Source organism: Gossypium hirsutum, chromosome A10, assembly GCF_007990345.1.
Source record: "Gossypium hirsutum isolate 1008001.06 chromosome A10, Gossypium_hirsutum_v2.1, whole genome shotgun sequence".
NCBI classification, from domain to species: Eukaryota; Viridiplantae; Streptophyta; class Magnoliopsida; order Malvales; family Malvaceae; genus Gossypium; species Gossypium hirsutum.
Genome location: NC_053433.1, coordinates 92,915,595 through 92,936,286, shown reverse-complemented (window position 1 = coordinate 92,936,286; position 20,692 = coordinate 92,915,595). Strand labels below are relative to the sequence as shown.

The following is a 20,692-nucleotide window of genomic DNA, read 5'->3' as shown; positions in this document are numbered from 1 at the left end:
AATATAGGTGTTTTATTGAAATATTGATTGGGTTATGGATAGTAATGTGGTATTAGGTGAACAATAGCCGAATGGCTTAAAAGCCTAAGGTGAAAAAAAATCAAATTTTAGCCGTGTGATTCTCGTGATATGAAATCATTAATATTATGGGATATAACTAACTAGCAATGTAATTAAATTAGTTAATTTATTTATTATAGCTCAAGAACCCAAAGGAGGGGAATCAAGCAAGGGCAAAGCAAAGAATATCGAGTAGCCGATTGCAACCGTTTCATCTAAAACGATGTAAGTCTATAAGCAATTAAACTTGGTTATTTTATACATAATTGGTGTATGCATATCGTGAAAGAATTACTCTCGTTTATGTATTCTTTTGATTGAAAGGCATGTGACCGATTATACTTAGTTAATTGAATAAATCACTTATTTAAACGAAATGATTTTGGCACTATGTGCGAATTTGAATGGCACTATGTGTGCGAATTTGTATGGCACTATGTGTGCGGATTTGTATGGCACTATGTGTGCGGATTGGAATGTCAATATGTATGTGAATTACTAAGGCACTATGTGTGCGGGTTAACATGGTACTATGGATATGAATTTCCTTGCTTGAGCACTACGTGCGCAAAATTGGTTGTTGATAAAATAAATGCAGGAACTGAATGGAGGGCAAAACTATTGTCGGAATAGGAAATTGGGGACATGAAAATTTAATTATAGGTATATGAATACATCTATTTCATCGTTGTTAAATATTACAGGGAGGAATTAAGGTATTCGGTTATATGATACCTTGAGTTAACAGTAAGACTTGACTAGTAGTTGAATTGATAATTTCGATAATCTATTAACCTTTCTAGATTCTAGATCGACATATTCAGCTAATTGTTTGTATTATATGGCTTATGACTTACTGAGTTGAAAACTCATTTGGTGTGTTCACTTGTCTCTTATTTAGATTTCTTTTCGATCCGCTCCATACTCGGGACCATCTTCGAAGTCATCACACTTGCCAGCAACGTTTTGGTACCCCTTCTTAGTTAATCCTAAGTTAACATTATGGCATGTATAGGATAATATTTTGGGAGACTTTGTTGTTTTGATAGCATTGTACATAAAGGCCATGAGAAAATGGCTTAACTTACATGCTTAAATTCGATTTTGTTGGATTATGATTAAGCTCTTTGTGGTTAATTGGCAATGTGTTATGGTGGAGTGGTATATATATATTTTTATGAGTATTAAATTTGTTTAATGTCTTGAATGTATGAAGTGGATTGATTTGATTTTTGCTTTGCATATTGAATGGATTATTTGAATTTTGATTGTTGTATAGGTTAATGAGTTATATGTGATATGGCATTGAAAGTAGTTTAGTTATAATCGAACATGTATATGTTTATTTTAAAATGTTCACGGCTTGATATGGGTAATTCATGTTTTTGAATACATATATATAGGTATTGACTTATAAAGTTTATATGTTTTAATATTATACTAGATTGTGTCAAAGTTACAATTGGCTATGTGATATTAATAATAGTTTGATTTAAAAGTTAGTCCAAGTGTGTGCATGTATGAATGTTAAAACAAAAAAAAAATGATATTTAGTTCAAGTAATACCTTGTAACCCCAATCTGGCGACTGATACGGGTTAGAGGTGTTACATTTATTGGTATCAGAGCTACTGTTTAGTCGATTCTAGGACTACCGTAGCGCGTGTGAGTCTAGCTATACATGGCATAATGCTAGTATATGATAGTGTGATGACTTCTGACGGTTGAAATTGTGGTTTTGGTTAGTAAATGGAATCCACTCCGGAGAGAGCATTAGCGGATGACGTTGAGAGTGTAGCGCCTGCTCCCACGCAAGGGACAGCGCCTGTTGAACCTCAACCATCTGTGAGTAATCAAGATGATGGGGCTAAGCAAGCCTTCTTTACCATGATGAATGAGTGGGTTGCACAATATGCCCGAACAAACCCGGCTGCTCAACCATTTCCGAATTTAAATAATCCTCCTCCGGTGCCTATAATACCAGCAGCTACTGATCCCTTAAGGCTGAGTAAACTTCCTATTGATTTGATAAGGAAGCGCGGGGCCGAGGAATTTCGAGCCACAGCTACTGATGACATTGAAAGGGCTGAGTTTTGGCTTGATAATACCATTCGCGTTTTCGATGAACTGTCTTGCACACCTGATGAGTGTCTAAAGTGTGCAATATCCTTATACGAGATTCAGCCTACTATTGGTGGAGAACCCTGATTTCGATTGTCCCAAAAGAACGAATTACTTGGGACTTCTTTCAGACGGAGTTTCGTAAGAAGTATATTAGTCAACGGTTCATCGATCAAAAGCGCAAAGAATTTTTAGAGCTTAAACAAGGCCGGTTGACGGTATCCGAATATGAACGTGAGTTTGTAAGACTCAGTCGTTATGCTCGGGAGTGTGTAGCTGATGAAATTGCCATGTGTAAAAGATTTGAAGAGGGATTGAATGAAGATTTAAAGCTGCTGGTGGGTATTCTAGAAATAAAGGAATTTGTAACACTGGTTGAACGAGCTTGCAAGGCTGAAGAGCTCGGAAAGGAGAAAAAGAAAGCTGAATATGAAGCTAGGGACTTTCGTAAAAGATCGGCAGGTAAAAAATTTTTACGGCTGTAAAGAAGTTCAGAGATGATACTAACAGATCAAACACGACTACAGGAATTTCTATTAAGGAGCGACTATCAATGGACTCTCGAGCTACTTCGGTTGCTAGTGTTGGCAACAATCGGCAAGAAAAACCCGAATGTTCACAATGTGGAAGACGACATGTAGGTGAATGTTGGGGTAAGTCTATTAACAGAGCCTGCTATAGATGCGGTTCGCGAGATCATTTTGTTCGAGATTGCACGGAACTTGATGGGAAAAATAAGGTGCAAAGTGTGAGATCGAGTGGTACAACGACGAGAGGTAGACCACCGAGAAATACAAGAGGCAGGGATGGTAGTCAGAGAGGGACTTTCGATATGGCTGTTTGATCAGAGACTCGTGCTCCCGCCAGAGCTTATGCCATCCGTGCACGTGAGGAGGCATCTTCCCCTGATGTTATCACTGGTACATTCACTCTCTATAGTACTAGTGTGCTTGCTTTAATTGATCCTGGTTCAACTCATTCTTACGTATGTGAAACATTAGCGTCTAGTAAGACTCTACTTGTTGAGTCTACTGAGTTCGTAATTCGAGTGTCGAATCCCTTGGGTCGATATGTGCTTGTCGACAAGGTGTGTAAGAAATGCCCCCTACTAATCTGAGGTTCCTGGTTTCCAGCCGATTTGATACTTTTACCGTTTGATGAATTTGATGTTATTCTCGGTATGGGTTGGTTGACTGTACATGATGCAGTTGTAAATTGCAAAAGAAAGACCATTGATTTGAGATGTGCAAATAATGAGATAATCCGAGTTGAGTCTACTGACCTAAACGGATTGCCAGCAATAATATCCTCGATATTGGCTCAGAAATATGTGAAAAAGGGGTGTGAAGCATATCTTGCGTACGTACTTGATAGAAAAGAGTCAGAAAAGAAACTTGAATCAGTGCCGTGGTTTGTGAGTATTCAGTTGTTTTTCCTGAGGAATTACCGGGATTACCACCCGTTCGAGAGGTAGAGTTAGGCATCGAACTTGTACCTGAGACTACACCAATTTCGATAGCCCCATACCGTATGGCACCAACGGAATTGAAAGAATTGAAAACTTAGTTGCAAGAGTTGACGGATAGAGGTTTCGCTCGACCAAGTTTCTCACCTTGGGGTGCACCAGTATTGTTTGTGAAAAAGAAAGACGGAACCATGAGAATGTGCATCGACTATCGTCAATTGAATAAAGTGACAATAAAGAACAAATATCCGTTATCGCGTATTGATGATTTATTTGATCAGCTGAAGGGAGCCTCAGTGTTTTCAAAGATAGATTTGAGATCGGGTTATTATCAGTTGCTAGTCCGAGACTCAGATATACCTAAAACTGCTTTCAGAACGAGATACGGTCACTATGAGTTCTTAGTTATGCCGTTTGGGCTCACTAATGCCCCTGCAGTATTTATGGACTTGATGAATCGGATCTTCAGACAATATTTGGACCGGTTTGTAGTTGTGTTTATTGACAACATTTTGGTCTATTCGCGGGATGAAATCGAACATGCCGAGCACCTGAGATTAGTGTTGCAGATTTTACGGGATAAGCAGTTATATGCTAAGTTCAGTAAATGTGAGTTCTGGTTGAGAGAAGTTAGCTTTTTGGGACATGTGGTATCCGCATCGGGTATTCGAGTTGATCCGAGCAAAATTTTAGCCATACTCGATTGGAAGCCTCCAAGAAATGTTACTGAAGTTCGGAGCTTTTTGGGACTTGCTAGTTATTACAGACGGTTTGTAAAGGATTTCTCGATGATAGCCTCACCAATGACGAAACTACTTCAAAAAGATGTTAAGTTTGAATGGTCAGGAAAATGTCAGAAAAGTTTCGATCAATTGAAAACTTATTTGACTGAAGCTCCAGTGCTAGTGCAGCCCGAATCCGGTAAAGAGTTTATCATATGCAGTGATGCATCCTTACTTGGGCTGGGTTGTGTATTGATGCAAGAAGGTTGAGTTGTAGCTTACGCGTCAAGGCAATTAAAGCCGCATGAGAAAAACTATCCGACCCATGATCTCGAATTAGCTACCATCATATTCGCTTTGAAAATATAGCGACACTACTTGTTTGGAGAGAGGTGTCATGTATACTCGGATCACAAAAGCCTCAAATATTTGATTACTCAAAGAGATTTGAATCTGTGACAAAGATGTTGGCTTGAGTTGTTGAAAGATTATGAGCTTGTCATTGACTATCACCCGGGAAAGGCTAATGTGGTTGCCGATGCTTTAAGTCGCAAGTCACTGTTTACCTTACGAGCAATGAATGTACATCTGTCCGTTTCATCTGATAATATGTTAGTAGCAGAATTGAAAGCCAAACCATTATGGACTCATCAAATACGTGAATCTCAGAAAGTCGATGATGAATTAGTTGCTAAAAGAGCTGAATGTGCTTCTAATGTGGAATCAGAGTTTCAGATAGACGACAACGATTGTTTGAGGTTCAAAATTCGATTGTGTATTCCAAAAAATTCAGAACTTATTTCGATGATTTTGAGTGAGGCTCATAGTAGCCGAATGTCAATCCACCCGGGTAGTACGAAAATGTACAATGATCTGAAATGTCAGTTTTGGTGGCCTGGTATGAAACGAGACATTTCTGACTTTGTTTTGAAGTGTTTGATATGTCAACAAGTGAAAGCGGAAGATCAAATGCCTTCAGGGTTACTTCAGCCGATCATGATACCCGAATGGAAATGGGATCGAGTTACGATAGATTTTGTATTTGGGTTGTCGTTATCGTCAAGCAGGAAAGGTGCGATCTGGGTTGTTGTTGATAGACTGACAAAGTCGGCTCATTTTATTCCCGTACGTACGGATTATTCATTGGACAAGCTAGCTGAATTGTATGTTTCTCAGATTGTAAGGTTACACGGGGTACCTATATCTATTGTGTCGGATAGAGATCCGAGATTCACATCGCGATTTTGGAAGAAATTGCAAGAAGCTTTGGGTACCAAGTTGCACTTTAGCACCGCTCTTCATCCCTAGACTGATGGTCAATCTGAACGGATAATTTAGATACTCGAGGATATGTTGAGATGTTGCATCCTTAAGTTTAGTGGTTCATGGGAACGATATTTGCCTTTGATTGAATTCGCTTACAATAATAGTTTTCAATCAAGCATTAAGATGGCACCCTACGAGGCTTTGTACAGTCGTAAATGTCGTACACCGTTGTTTTGGACCAAGCTTAATGAAAGTAAAATCTTCGGAGTTGATTTGATTAAAGATGCTGATCAGAAAGTAAAAGTAATCAGTGAAAGTCTGAAAATAGCTTTAGATCGTCAGAAATCATATGCGGATTTAAAATGAAAAGACATTGAATATCAGGTCGGAGACAAAGTGTTTCTTAAAGTTTCACATTGGAAAAAGGTGCTCAGATTTGGCCGTAAAGGCAAATTGAGTCCGAGGTTCATCGGGCCGTATGAAATATCTGAACGAATTGGGCTAGTCACATATAAATTAATTTTACCCCCTGAACTTGAAAAGATTCACAATGTTTTTCATGTCTCGATGCATCACGTTATAGATCCGATCCATCGCACATAATTAATCCATCTGAAATTAAGATTCAATCTGATTTGAGCTATGAAGAAGAACCGATCCGTATCTTAGCTCAAGAAGTGAAAGAATTACGGAATAAGAATATTTCCTTAGTAAAAGTATTATGGGTCAAACATGGACTAGAAGAGGCTACTTGGGAGCTCGAAGGCTCTATAAAAGAACGTTATCCGAATTTATTTGCTGGTAAGACTTTCGATGACGAAAATTTTTAAGTGGGGGAGAGTTGTGACAACCCTAATTTGACCCTAGTTGGAATGTGGTTTCAGGACCACAAAACCGAGTCATAAAAATTTATTTTTTTATTTAATTGCATATATTTTATATGCTTAATGACTGAATTAATATGTTTGAAAATTTGGTATTTTAATTTTGTCTTTTGGACGTAAAATTAGCTAAAAAGGACTTGTTTGAGAACTTTAAAAATGTGGTAGGTAAATGTCCAAGGGATTAATTTGTTAAATTACTAAAAGGGTGGATTTGCCTGTCTATTTTACCTTTTTAAATTATGGGTTCGGTAATGGGGTTGGCATACAATAATTATATGCTTTTTATAATAATAGATTATATAATTGTAATATGTTATAATATAAAATAAGTTATAATATATTAAGTGGGGGGTGATAAAAACAAGGAAATAGAATGTTTCTCTTCCATCCTCATTGCCAAAAACATAAGGGAAAGAAGAAGGAAAATGTCAAGGGCATTTGGCCATCTTAAGGGTTAATTAAGGTAGGATTTTATGTTATTTTTATTAAATTTTATGAAAATTGAGTTAGGAATCAAGCTCTTATTATAACCCATATGTGAATTTTTTTTGAATTGGTGACAAAATGTGCATTCAGTTATAATGGATAAATGTTAAGAAGATAGTGTTTTTATGTTTTGGATAGAAATATTATAAAGGTGAAAATGAGCTAGCTAAATAGATATTGGTGAACTTAAATGATGGTATGAACAAATGTGGTGCTTTTGATAGTTTTTAGAAGTATTCGGTCAAGGTGGTTATGTGTTGAAACTTTGTAATTGTTATTTTGGTAGTGATAATGCTGAAAGTGAAATGATTGTTAAGGAATTATGGTTTAAATGTTTAGTGAAGATGATATTCGGCTTGTTAGTATGTGAATAAATTATTTAAAGTATAAACTTTATATGTATGCTAAAAATTTATATGCATTCGGCCTTGAGACATTAGATAAACTTTAGTTGAAGATTCAATGTCTTGAACAACGATGGTTATAAGATGAAATGGAAATTATTAAATTTATATATATATGTGAGTAATTAGCAAGGAGTGGTTACCGTATGTACATATATATAAATATAGGTGTTTTATTGAAATATTGATTGGGTTATGGATAGTAATGTGGTATTAGGTGAACAATAGCCGAATGGCTTAAAAGCCTAAGGAGAAAAAAATCAAATTTTAGCCGTGTGATTCTCGTGATATGAAATCATTAATATTATGGGATATAACTAACTAGCAATGTAATTAAATTAGTTAATTTATTTATTATAGCTCAAGAACCCAAAGGAGGGGAATCAAGCAAGGGCAAAGCAAAGAATATCGAGTAGCCGATTGCAACCGTTTCATCTAAAACGATGTAAGTCTATAAGCAATTAAACTTGGTTATTTTATACATAATTGGTGTATGCATATCGTGAAAGAATTACTCTTGTTTATGTATTCTTTTGATTGAAAGGCATGTGACCGATTATACTTAGATAATTGAATAAATCACTTGTTTAAACGAAATGATTTTGGCACTATGTGTGCGAATTTGAATGGCACTATGTGTGCGAATTTTTATGGCACTATGTGTGCGGATTTGTATGGCACTATGTGTGCGGATTGGAATGTCAATATGTATGTGAATTACTAAGGCACTATGTGTGCGGGTTAACATGGTACTATGGATATGAATTTCCTTGCTTGAGCACTACGTGCGCAAAATTGGTTGTTGATAAAATAAATGCAGGAACTGAATGGAGGGCAAAACTATTGTCGGAATAGGAAATTGGGGACATGAAAATTTAATTATAGGTATATGAATACATCTATTTCATCGTTGTTAAATATTACAAGGAGGAATTAAGGTATTCGGTTATATGATACCTTGAGTTAACAGTAAGACTTGACTAGTAGTTGAATTGATAATTTCGATAATCTATTAACCTTTCTAGATTCTAGATCGACATATTCAGCTAATTGTTTGTATTATATGGCTAATGACTTACTGAGTTGAAAACTCATTTGGTGTGTTCACTTGTCTCTTATTTAGATTTCTTTTTGATCCGCTCCATACTCGGGACCATTTTCGAAGTCATCACACTTGCCAGCAACGTTTTGGTACCCCTTCTTAGTTAATCCTAAGTTAACATTATGGCATGTATAGGATAATATTTTGGGAGACTTTGTTGTTTTGATAGCATTGTACATAAAGGCCATGAGAAAATGGCTTAACTTACATGCTTAAATTCGATTTTGTTGGATTATGATTAAGCTCTTTGTGGTTAATTGGCAATGTGTTATGGTGGAGTGGTATATATATATATTTTTATGAGTATCAAATTTGTTTAATGTCTTGAATGTATGAAGTGGATTGATTCGATTTTTGCTTTGCATATTGAATGGATTATTTGAATTTTGATTGTTGTATAGGTTAATGAGTTATATGTGATATGGCATTGAAAGTAGTTTAGTTATAACCGAACATGTGTATGTTTATTTTAACATGTTCACGGCTTGATATGGGTAATTCATGTTTTTGAATACATATATATAGATATTGACTTATAAAGTTTATATGTTTTAATATTATACTAGATTGTGTCAAAGTTACAATTGGCTATGTGATATTAATAATAGTTTGATTTAAAAGTTAGTCCAAGTGTGTGCATGTATTAATGTTAAAACAAAAAAAAAATGATATTTAGTTCAAGTAATACCTTGTAACCCCAATCTGGCGACTGATACGGGTTAGAGGTGTTACAATATATGCTCCACTGCTAATAGTTAGCCTTCATACTAAACCTTTTATTTCATGGGATTTGCATTATACTTTGAGGAAAAGAAGGAAAAACAAGACTTTTTTGAAGAATCGAGAAGAAAATGGGTGAAAGAGTTGAGTAAGGGTGTCAGCTTACCAATTCGTTGGGAAAAAGGAGTGCGACGGTGACGCAGCAGATGGTCGAGTCGACGGAAATACAACAGATGGTCGGGTTTGGCGATGGAGAGATGGGTTGGGGATCGATTTGTTGAAAATTTAGGGTTAGGGGGAAAATTTTAAGGGGAAAACACTTAAGGTTTTTCGGGTGTAATTTTGGGGAAAAAAAGGTGGAAAAAAAACGACGCCGTTTAGTTAGCAAACTGAATACGGTTTGCGGCGTTTCAACAAAGCGCCACTAAAAACAAAGTAAACGGTGACGTTTTACTCACGAATTACACATATTTGTGGCGTTTTTGAAACAAACACCGGTAACACATAGCTTATTGCGGCGTTTTGGAACAACCGCCACTAACAACAGTGATAAAACGGCGTTTCAAGGATTTGTAATACAAATTTTCGGCGTTTTATGAAAGCGCCACTAAATAAAAATGATAAAACGTCGCCGTTTTGCTAACCACTTATCAGATTTTGCGGCATTTTCGGTAAACGCCACTAATAACAAGAGCAACACGCCACCATTTTATGAAAACATAACACATATTTGCGGCGTTTTCTACTAAAACGCCGGTAATAAGTACCCTATTGCGGCGCTTTATAAAAACCGCCACTAAAGCCTTAAAAAATTAGATTTATTTAATATATAATTTAAAAATAATATAAATTAAAAAACAATCAACTATATACCTAAAAAAATTTAAAATTATTTTAAATAATAGTATTTTAATTTTTTCCTTTTAAATAAATAATTTTTTAAAATTTAACTATTATTTAAAATAGTTAGATAAAATTTGAAATATTGAAAATTATTTAAAATTTGAAATCTTGAAAATTATTCTAAATTTGAAATCTTTAAATTTTGAAATTATTTAATATATAAATTAAAAAAAACCAATCATATACCCAAAAAAAACTTTAAAATTATTTTAAACAATAGTATTTCAAATTTTTCACGCTATAATTACCTTAAACCCCTAACCCCTATCCCTTTAACCCTATAACCCCTAAACCCTAAACACCTATCCATGTAAGCCCTAAACTCATAACTCATAACCCCTAACCCCATTACCCCTATCCCATGCATACCTTTTAAACCCCAAACTATAAACCCCTAAACCATGAAACCTTAAACCATGATTAACCATTAACCCCTAAACCTTAAACCCCAACCCTTAAACCATAAACCAAAATCCCTAAACCTTAAAACATTAACTCAAAAACCATAAACCCCTCTCCCATGTCCCCTTAACCATTAACTAAACCCTTTAACCCCTAACTCCTATCCCTTTAACCATTAAACCCATAATCCATAACCCTTAACCTTTACCCACTAATCCTTAAACTTTAAACCACAACCCCTAAACCCATAATCCCTAAACACATATATAATCTCTAAACCTTAATTAAAATATTAGCTCATAAACCATAAACCCTAAACTATAATGATAATTAATTCCATATTTTAAAATTAATATTATGTCTTTTACGATCATATAAGAATTTCTTTAATATATATTTTGACAAACAATCAGTCATATACTCAAAAAGCTTTAAAATTATTTTAAATAATAGTATTTTAATTTTTTTCATTTTTAACATTTAATTTTTTATTTTTTTATTTTCAAATTTTTTCTAAATGTCATTATTTATTTCTAATGAATTTAAATATTCAATTGAAAATAAATTGTATTTTAATCAATATAAATATAAATAAACCATTTAAATAATAAATATATAGATAAAATACTTTTTGTGGCGTTTTTATAAGAAACGCCACTAATACTAGACCTATAGCGGGTTTTTATAAAAACGCCGCTAATGTCACTAAGGTTTAAAATAAAACGACGGCGTCTTGTTGATATTTTTTGCGGCATTTTTAGAAACGCCGCTAATGGTCAACCTATAGCGGCGTTTGTTAAAAAACGCCGCTAATACTCAACCTTTAGTGGCGTTTTTTAGAAACACCGCTAATAAAACTAAGGGCCGAAACGAAACGACTGCGTCTTGCTGAAATTATTAGCGGCGTTTTTTGTAAAATCGCCACTAATACTCAACCTTTAGTGGCGTTTTTTTAGAAATGCCGCTAATAAAACTAAGGGCCGAAACGAAACGACTACGTCTTGCTGAAATTATTAATGGCGTTTTTTTTGTAAAAGCGCCGCTAATACTCAACCTTTAGTGGCGTTTTTTAGAAACGCCGCTAATGAAACTAAGGGTCGAAACGAAACGACTGCGTCTTGCAGAAATTATTAGCGGTTTTTTTGCAAAAGTGCCGCTAATGCTTGATCTATAGCGGCACTTTTGAAAAAACGCCGCTAATGCTGAACTCTAGCGGATTTTTTTGTACAAACACCGCTAAAAGCGCCGCTAAAAACCTGTTTTGCTGTAGTGGTATTTGCGCGAGATGGATCTTTGTCATTTCCGACTTAACCTAACGACTTTCTCTGCTATTCTTGTACCATGAATCGCTTCAAGTGTGGTCTTGAATAATCATGAATCAAACATATAACCAAAAATAACTTTCTTACTTTCAATAGGAAAGTAAATTTCTCTCTTTCTATAGAAATAGGTAGAATTGTTATCCCTGGAAAATAGAATTGATACTTAGAAATAAATTCTGACTATTTTTTAGCAGAATAGTAACATTGAAAACTTACATGTGAATCGATCTATCAATGTCATCTATTTATAGAGAGACACCTAAGAATACTGGTTGAATTAGTAGAATAAAATAATACTTATCTAGTAGAAAAACAAGTCCCCTAGTTCTACTAGGAGAGAGGGGCGGCTAACCCTAGTGGGTCTAATTGCATGTGCTTCTTGAACTTTTAATCTAACACTTTATAATTTATTCCAACCCAATACATATTTTTCTATCGCAAAATAAATATTATTCATTAAATTAATTTAAATTAATTAATTTTTTAATTAGATAAATTTCTCAACTAAATTCTAATTCCGTTAAAGTCATGACAACTTTACCGTAAAAGAACCTGTGAGAAAATATATTTAATTTTCATATTTAACGGATTCACAATGACTAATTAATTTAATTTCATTTTTGAACTTCAGTTATTTACTTAAATAATAATTCGAAAAACTTAAATTAATTCTTAGGTCATTTCATATCAAGTGAGAAACCACATTCATTTCTAAATGTAACTAATTTCTCTAATTTTATCATTTCTATCTGTTTTAGTTCATTTGATTTTATTTTCAATGAGCTACTAGAGGGAACGATTGGACATATGCAATTAAGGATCAAATGATTTATAATTAAGTTCCAACTTTTCACCTATTAATATAAACTAATTTAGTTACAAAGTCATTCCACTATAGTATTATGACTGAGCTCTTCTTCATTACATACCATTACGGAAGCTATTTGATCAGTACTTGTCCAATGCCTTTGTCATAAGTATGTTACCCTCATAGGATATCTTTAATATCTTTGAGATAAGTCTATTTTCCAAATATGATCCTATTTTATCTCATAGTAGCTATTATATCTTTCTTTATGAAAAATCAATTACTATCGAATAGTAATTAAACCATTCATTATAAGGACAAACGACCCGTCACTATGTTTACTTTTCATCTATCATGTAATGTCAATGAGAGGATATCATTTACCGATTTCTTGGGTTATGAATTCCACTATTGTGGATAGTGCTATAGACTATAGTAGTTGTATACCCAACGTACCAACTTTTGATTCTTTATCTTTTTGAACTTTGGCTTTTACGTACATCAAAGTATACGAGTCATACATACATATCCACCATCCATTCAAGATTAAGTTATGTCACACTATGAATGTCACTACTTGGGTCCTGTCCGATGTATTGTTAGTCCAGTAAATCACCTTTATGTCTCTATCTTTTTGGAGTCATTCTCTCCGATGCTAAAGACAAAACAACTCTCCAATTAGACTTGATAGACGACATATTAGTCTTTCAATCAGTTTACTCATTTTTTATTAGACTAAGGACATGTTTAGTTTCATCTATTAATATAAGTTTTCTTTCCATATTATGATCTGAACACATAATATCGTTTAGTAGTAGTTAAACATTAGATAACTAGTGAGCTAATATTTACTTCCATTTTGCTTTGAATGCAAAAACGTGCGAAAAACATTGAGGACAATATAAAAAGGGTATTAATGTAATTCATGGATAATTTTATTAAACTAATTTGTTTGAAAAAATACAAGTATAAAAACGAATATACTACACTTAGGATACGAGACCAACATACACACCATATGATAATTTTCTTCAATTAAGAAATCTTCAAGTTGGTCCACATGAAATTTTTTCCTAAAGATCTCCATTTACAAATTCACATCTCTTTAGCGTAAGTCTAAATCATAATAAGCCACCAATGTCATAATAATTCTTAAAGATTCTTAACTATTGTTGAGAAAGTCTTTTTATTGCCAGACTCATCACTATTTATCATTTGTGAAAACGAAACTAGAACTTTATTGATTCCAATACCAAAATATGAATCTTGCAAATAAACCACATAATCATCATGAATAGTCTATTTTCTTTGAACCATTTGTACTTTATTTCATCAAACCTTTTTGAGTTATTTTCTTTTATGGGTGTTTCATCATTTAAATGTTGTTCATTATTATTAGGAAGCTCATAAATTACTGGAACAACATTTATGATAGTGGCAGATAAATGAAAACTTATACGTATAAAAATCTACTTTAATTTCTTGTATATCCACAACTTATTTTGAAGCACTTTTTCTAACTTCTCATTCTTATAGAATCTTGCAAATGCACTTGAATTTTGTCCTAATTTAGTGTATTTCCCATAATATTCATCACATCTACTTTATCTTACTATTTTCAATTTTCTATCTAATTGCCTTCAAACCTCATTAATGTATACCTTTAGGGCATCTACTACTTGAGATTTTTCATTAAGTAAATAGATGTAATAATATCATGAAAAGCAAAAAATAAAAGTGATAAAAATAAAAAGTGATAAAATATTTTTTGAATTAAAAGGTAAAACTTCAAAAAGGTCGACATATAATTTGTGCACTATTTCAAGAAGTTGGGTACTTCTTGTGTCGACTTTTTTAGTATGTTTAGTTTGCTTTCCCTTAATACAATCCACATATACACTAAGATCAATAAAATATTGATTCGGTAGAATCTCATTTGGACTAATCTTTCTAATCTTTCTAATCTTTCTTTGGATACTTGACTTGAACGTTTATGCCACAAGTAAGAAGAATTTTCATTTAGCATATTATATTTAATTCCAACATTGTTATAATTAGCAAATAAGGATTTGTAAAAAAAAGATCAAGTTTTGATTTATATAAACCATCAATAAGGTTTTTAGAACCAATAACGTACTATTCTTAAATAAACTGGAACAACCATGTTCGAACTTAACATTAAACCTAGAAACATCAAAATCTGAAAAACAAATAAGGTTCCTAGAAACTGAAGTTACATAAAAGTCTAAAATAAGTTTAAGTGATAGCTAGTATCCAAGACCGAATGATAAGTCCCTATATCTTCAATCAAAGTCTTCATACGGTTCTTCATATATAGAAAATTCTCATTTGGGTTAGAGGTTTGAATCATAATGAATCCTTGTATCATGTTGGATACATGAGTAGTAGCACTAAAATCAAATCACCAAGTATTATTAGGAAATTCAATTAAGTTTGTTTTGAAACATATGAAAGCATAAAAATTACCTTTCTTTTAAAACTAAGCTTTGCTTTTCTTTTTTTTTTTTGGGGGGGGGGAGGGGGCAATCATTTTTATAGTGTCCTATTTTCTTACAAAAGTGATATGCATCTGCCATTCATTCCTGTTTCTCGCCATCAAAGACATTAGTATGTGTGTTTTTCTTTTGCTTAAGTTTGTTGGCTTTCGCCTTAAGTCCTTTGTTAGGTCATAATTCAAAAGTAGTAAGTTCAATTAAATTGCACTAAAAAAAAGTCATCAACCATCATCCTAAGGTCTTTAGCTTTGTTGTAATATTAGTTATCTTAATGATATGTCAACCTATCAAACTTCATGGTCGTAAGTTGTTCTATTGAAATACCAATGAGTTACTTGTTCGCAGAACGAAAACATTTTCCACAAATATAAAATATTCTATAGCACTTTTACTTTGTCTAATTTTGGCCTGAATGTTGTTTGCAATAGTCATTCAAAAAAAGAAAAGAAAAGAAAAGAAGAAGCTCAATTTGTTAGATCGTTCACATTATTTATGGTACAACTTCTCTTCCTCATTGTTTATGTTAGTAATAGCAGCAAATTTATCTTTTAATAGTAATAAGTCAAGATTCAAAACATCTAAATGGAACTTAACTTGTTCACTTAATTCATTTAAAGAAGTTTGACCCATTAAATAAGGCAATAAATAAGGCATGTGAATGAAGCGATATGACTTCAAAATAATAGGTAAATACAAAACAATGCATAATTGTTCAAAACATTAAATTTACTTTATGAATCCACGTAAGCAAACAACTTAAAGCATATCTTAATTCTCCCTTTGAGTAAATGCTATAGTATACTATCATAAATGAATGCTAGTAACTTTAATAGACAAATAAATAACATCAAATTAATATATACATTGTTTTTGGACACAAAAAGTATATATCTACCAAAAATATTAATTTGTTACTATAGTTTTCACTATTTCTAGAGTAAAATATTCATTTTTGGGTAAATTCTGAAGTTCTAATAGTAAAAGTTAATTATTCATTTTTCCATTATAAGCATTTCATTAATTTTATGGATATTGATAATTAGACATGCATAATTTAATTGACATCTACGAAACTTTCTAATTTAGCCACTTTAATGACTAGTAAATTATATACATTATAGAGAATCAAATTAAACAATTTCAGTTTTAGAAGAAAAGAGCTTTAATACTTATTTGTGTAAAAATACTTAAAATCTATCTGAATTTTATAGTAAAGTTTAAAATCTAATTTACAAACTATTAAACTAAATATAATTAGTGCTATAAATAAATAACAGTTGCATACTAAAGCAATAAAATCCGAGTATCCTTTACTCCTTCAGAAGCATGGTAGCATAATGGAAATTTATCCATAACCTCGCATTGAAAATCTCATCCATCAAATTATCAAAGCAAAAGGCACATTCTCATTCTCTTTCTCTCTCCCAATAAAAAACAAAAACTTTATACTTTCAATGTTGTAACTTCAAAGAATTAAGAGAGGATTTTATTCATAAAACACTCGACCTTAAATTAAGGATACATAATACTATATAATATCAATTCATGCATTAAACCTTTTAAAGCTATATTTACCCATGCTCATGGTCCATGAATTTATAGTACAAAAATGCAAAATATTAAAATACATATTTAACTTAAATTCGTAAAATCTTAAAAAAACAACATTAACATAAATACTTAAAACTAAAAAAATTAATATAGATCAAAATTAGAGATTCTAACCTATAATGGTTTTACATGAAGATTAGGAGTTCATTTAAAACAATAAAAAAGTACAATAAAACCATATCAATCAATGAAAAATCATTTAGTCTTCAACCTGGATCTGATACCACATGTAAAACTTTATGATTTTGATATTTTGCAAACCAAAAACTTAATATCTCACAAATAATAATTATAGGATCTTTAGAATAATATTATTTTAACAAAATATAAGATTTACTTGGTGTGAAATTGGTGTCGGTCATTGGATTTAATGAAAAATACCATGATAATTTGATTTCTTCCTCTTAACTTTGTCCCTTAATTACACAAACCTTAAATAATGGAGTCTAGATTTTTTATATTTTCTTTTATGCAACTCTAACAAGTCAATGGAGGATCAATTTATAATGATCAACATTTGATTGGTATGTCTATCAAACAACTGAATGAACGGATAAGGTTTAACTCCTACCAAAGCATAATATTTAATCTCTTTAAATTGAATCACTTAATTTTAAACTTAATTGTGCCTATAAAATTAGGCTAAAATCTTAAAAATTAATGCACAAATGTGCATGTGTTCAGAGTTTTAAAAGGCTTGTATCTTTGTTGCATATTGTAGATTAAAGGATTTTTGGCATCACTTTGAATGAATGTGGTTTGATTGTTTTGTTAGGTTGAGACAACCAAGTGTTAGGAAAGGGGAGGGGGGTTGAGGATATGAACACTAAAAAAGTCTCTTTGCTTACAAAGTTTGCAATTGAAGATCTGGCAAAAACTGTTATACTTTCATGCAGCAATATGTGATTAGGGAAATGTAAGTAAGGCATCATCTAGTGTTAAATATGTGATCCAAATTCATTTAAAAAAAAATAGTGGCAAAATAGGGGGATTTGTGAGGGCGAAGGCTGCAGCCCATCATAGATCCCCATTAAGCAAGATACTGGGGTTACAATCGGGGTGCGACCTCTGTGGTACGGTACAGGTTGTACAAGTGAAACCCAAATAGAAGTATACTTTCTCAGTTTAATATTTTTTTGAATAAGGTGTTTCGACCTTACTGTATTGCTTCTATTAACAGTTGATTAGAATAAGGTTTTTGTAACCTATAAATAGACGTGGTCTATACTCTTCTTGAATTATTCGAATTCAACATAGTGAATTATCTTCTCCTTTGGCCGTGATTTTTTCCCGAAAGGGTTTCCACGTAAAAAATTGTGTGTTCTTTATTTTTATTTTTCTTTTCTTTCCGATACATTGTCATTATCGACATTCTATTTTTCACATCTAATTTCCATTCAACCCCTGAACTATATATGCCTTTGCATTTCGGATGAAATGAATTAGCAATAGATTTAAATTTTGTTTGACATTAGCTAATATCATTAACCCTTTAGAAGTTCACTTCTAATGTACCATAGAATAAGAAATATCTAGAACCATTTATTTAGAAATGTTTTGAATATATACATAAATATGGCTGGTTGACTTTATTTGCAGGCAGATTTGTTTCTAGCACCACAGCTTCATATTGGGATTAATCTATTCAATGTTGACCTGGTAATTTGTTTTTTCAATTAACTACTATTTTCTCCATCTAATTGATATTTGTTCACTTTTAACTCATTTGAAGTTTCCATTCTTCTCCGCACACACAAAATTTATGCATCTCTGGCTTTTCTATTTGCTCTTAGGTTTCAAAATTTTTTGTGAGTTGGAGAAATATTGCTTCACATTTAAAATCTTTGGCATTTTATGCTATAATTCCATTACTGATAAAAGTTTTCCATGGTTTGAACTTTTGAAGTCGATATCTCTTTTATGCTTTAGCTCCAATAGTTTTTCTTGCTAACATGACTTCTCTTTTTTCTATTATTTTGTAGGCAAAATTCCAACTTTTATCTAGAGTAAAGGAGGCATATAGTGAGCTACCAGAATTCCAAAATGGCATGCCAGAGAATCAGCCGAATGCTCCTTCAACATAAGGCACTCATTATGATGGTGGATGGGACATATCTACTGTTGAATGGTCCATTTGTTTGGTGGCTCGAAATCTTGAACAAGGGCTCTTTGTTGTTCCTTCCGAATATTATCAATGATAATAAGGATTATGTAGTCCGGAACTAGAAGTTAAAGGCATGCTATATATATATATCCGAATTTGGTGGTTTTCTCGATCTCCATATTCACGTCTTTGTTTGCAGAAATAATATTAGGTTAGTTCGAAAGTCTCACATAATTGGAAAGACAGATAATTTAATGTGCATTTGGAACTACTTATGTTGAAAGAAAATAGAATAATGAATTCTAGACATCATGCTTAAAAATATTGAAGAGAGTTCGTCATTGGTTTACAATTTATTATGAATCTATGTACCTCCTATGAGACAACAATGAAAGCTTCAAACTTCACTTATAATCTAACCATGTAAAACAATACATAGCATTTTTTTCAAATAATATTTCATCACAAGAATTCGTATGCTACTTACTTTGCAATTATTGAATAATTTTGCTAAATACTCGCAAAGATTCGATTTTAAAAAAAATTAACGTAATTTACTAAAAATAGAAAATATTGTAAAGCCCCACTTAAATTAAGCATTGCCCTCCATGTTTAAAAGCATAAAGAAAAGAGAAACTTTCTCTATTTAGGCTTGAATCTACAACTAAGGGCAGTCGCCTCTCCACAATCAAATCAAACAATCTTTATGGTGAGCCTACAAAGACACAAAAATCCTAAAGTAACAAAATAATTATTACAAAATCCAAAAATAAAAATAAAATTGAGTTCAAGCCCCTCAAAATTAAAATTTGTAAACTTTTATGTTAGTTGAGATTGTTGGGTTCTCAATATTCTTTCACTCATGCTTTCATCAACTCCCTTGGCCACTCATCTAGTGCATTTTCATAGTTGAAACTTTCTTCCTCCTCAGATTAGGACAAATTTGCTAAATCTTCCATCCTCTCCTCTTCATTATCATGAAGATCATAAATATGGCTTTTGCCGTTCTCTGTCAGCTAAATCTGATGCTTTTCACGATGTCCTTTGGTTAATTATATCTGTAGGTGTTCTAATTGCCTTTGGTCTTGTGATTCCATGTTAAATCTTAGCTGCATGTTGGCATCCACCAATTTCTCTTTTACTTGGACCATACTACTCATGGTTTCTCACACTACAACGAGATTAAGCTATCATTAGAACTTGCCGACAGTTTAATCATGGAATTGATGATCTTCCCCACATTGATGGGTTTCCCTACCAAAAGTAATGTACAAGTACCGAGCATTACGCATAGAACTATTTGTATTGTTAGTTGGTAGCCGTTTAGAACATATGAACATGAAGAAAAACTTGAAGTTTACAAGTGGAAATCACGACTTAAAATAAGTGTATCCTTCACTCTAACTTAACTTCCATGTATCCCAACCCTATGTCAATGATTTAATTATCTCATTCAAATCATAATCAACTTAATAATCTATACAATGTCTAGGGTGTCAAAAACTATGTCAATAGTTCTTGCATCAAAAGCCACTTTTCTTTCTCGCACAATAACCTCATTACAGGCCAAATTCAAATTAGCATAAAATTTTCTAACCACCTTAGACTAGGAACAACCATAAATGGTATAGGGAAAGGATTATATGAAACAGGGACGCCACATCATCTGTATCCCTTTCCAATAGTTTTATGCCACATCAGTACTCTTATCCTGAATTTTAGGATTTTATCCTTAAAAAAATCAAATCCAAATTAAAATAATAAAATCCTGAAATTCAGGATAAGAATACTAATGTG

The 20,692-nt window shown here is 32.7% G+C and overlaps 1 pseudogene; it reads left to right on the top strand.

Moving 5' to 3' along the window:
* LOC107895510 (glutathione S-transferase zeta class-like) overlaps window positions 1–18,875 on the top strand; it is a 35,784-nt pseudogene extending 16,909 nt beyond the window's left edge.
* Window positions 18,876–20,692: the final 1,817 nt, after the last annotated feature.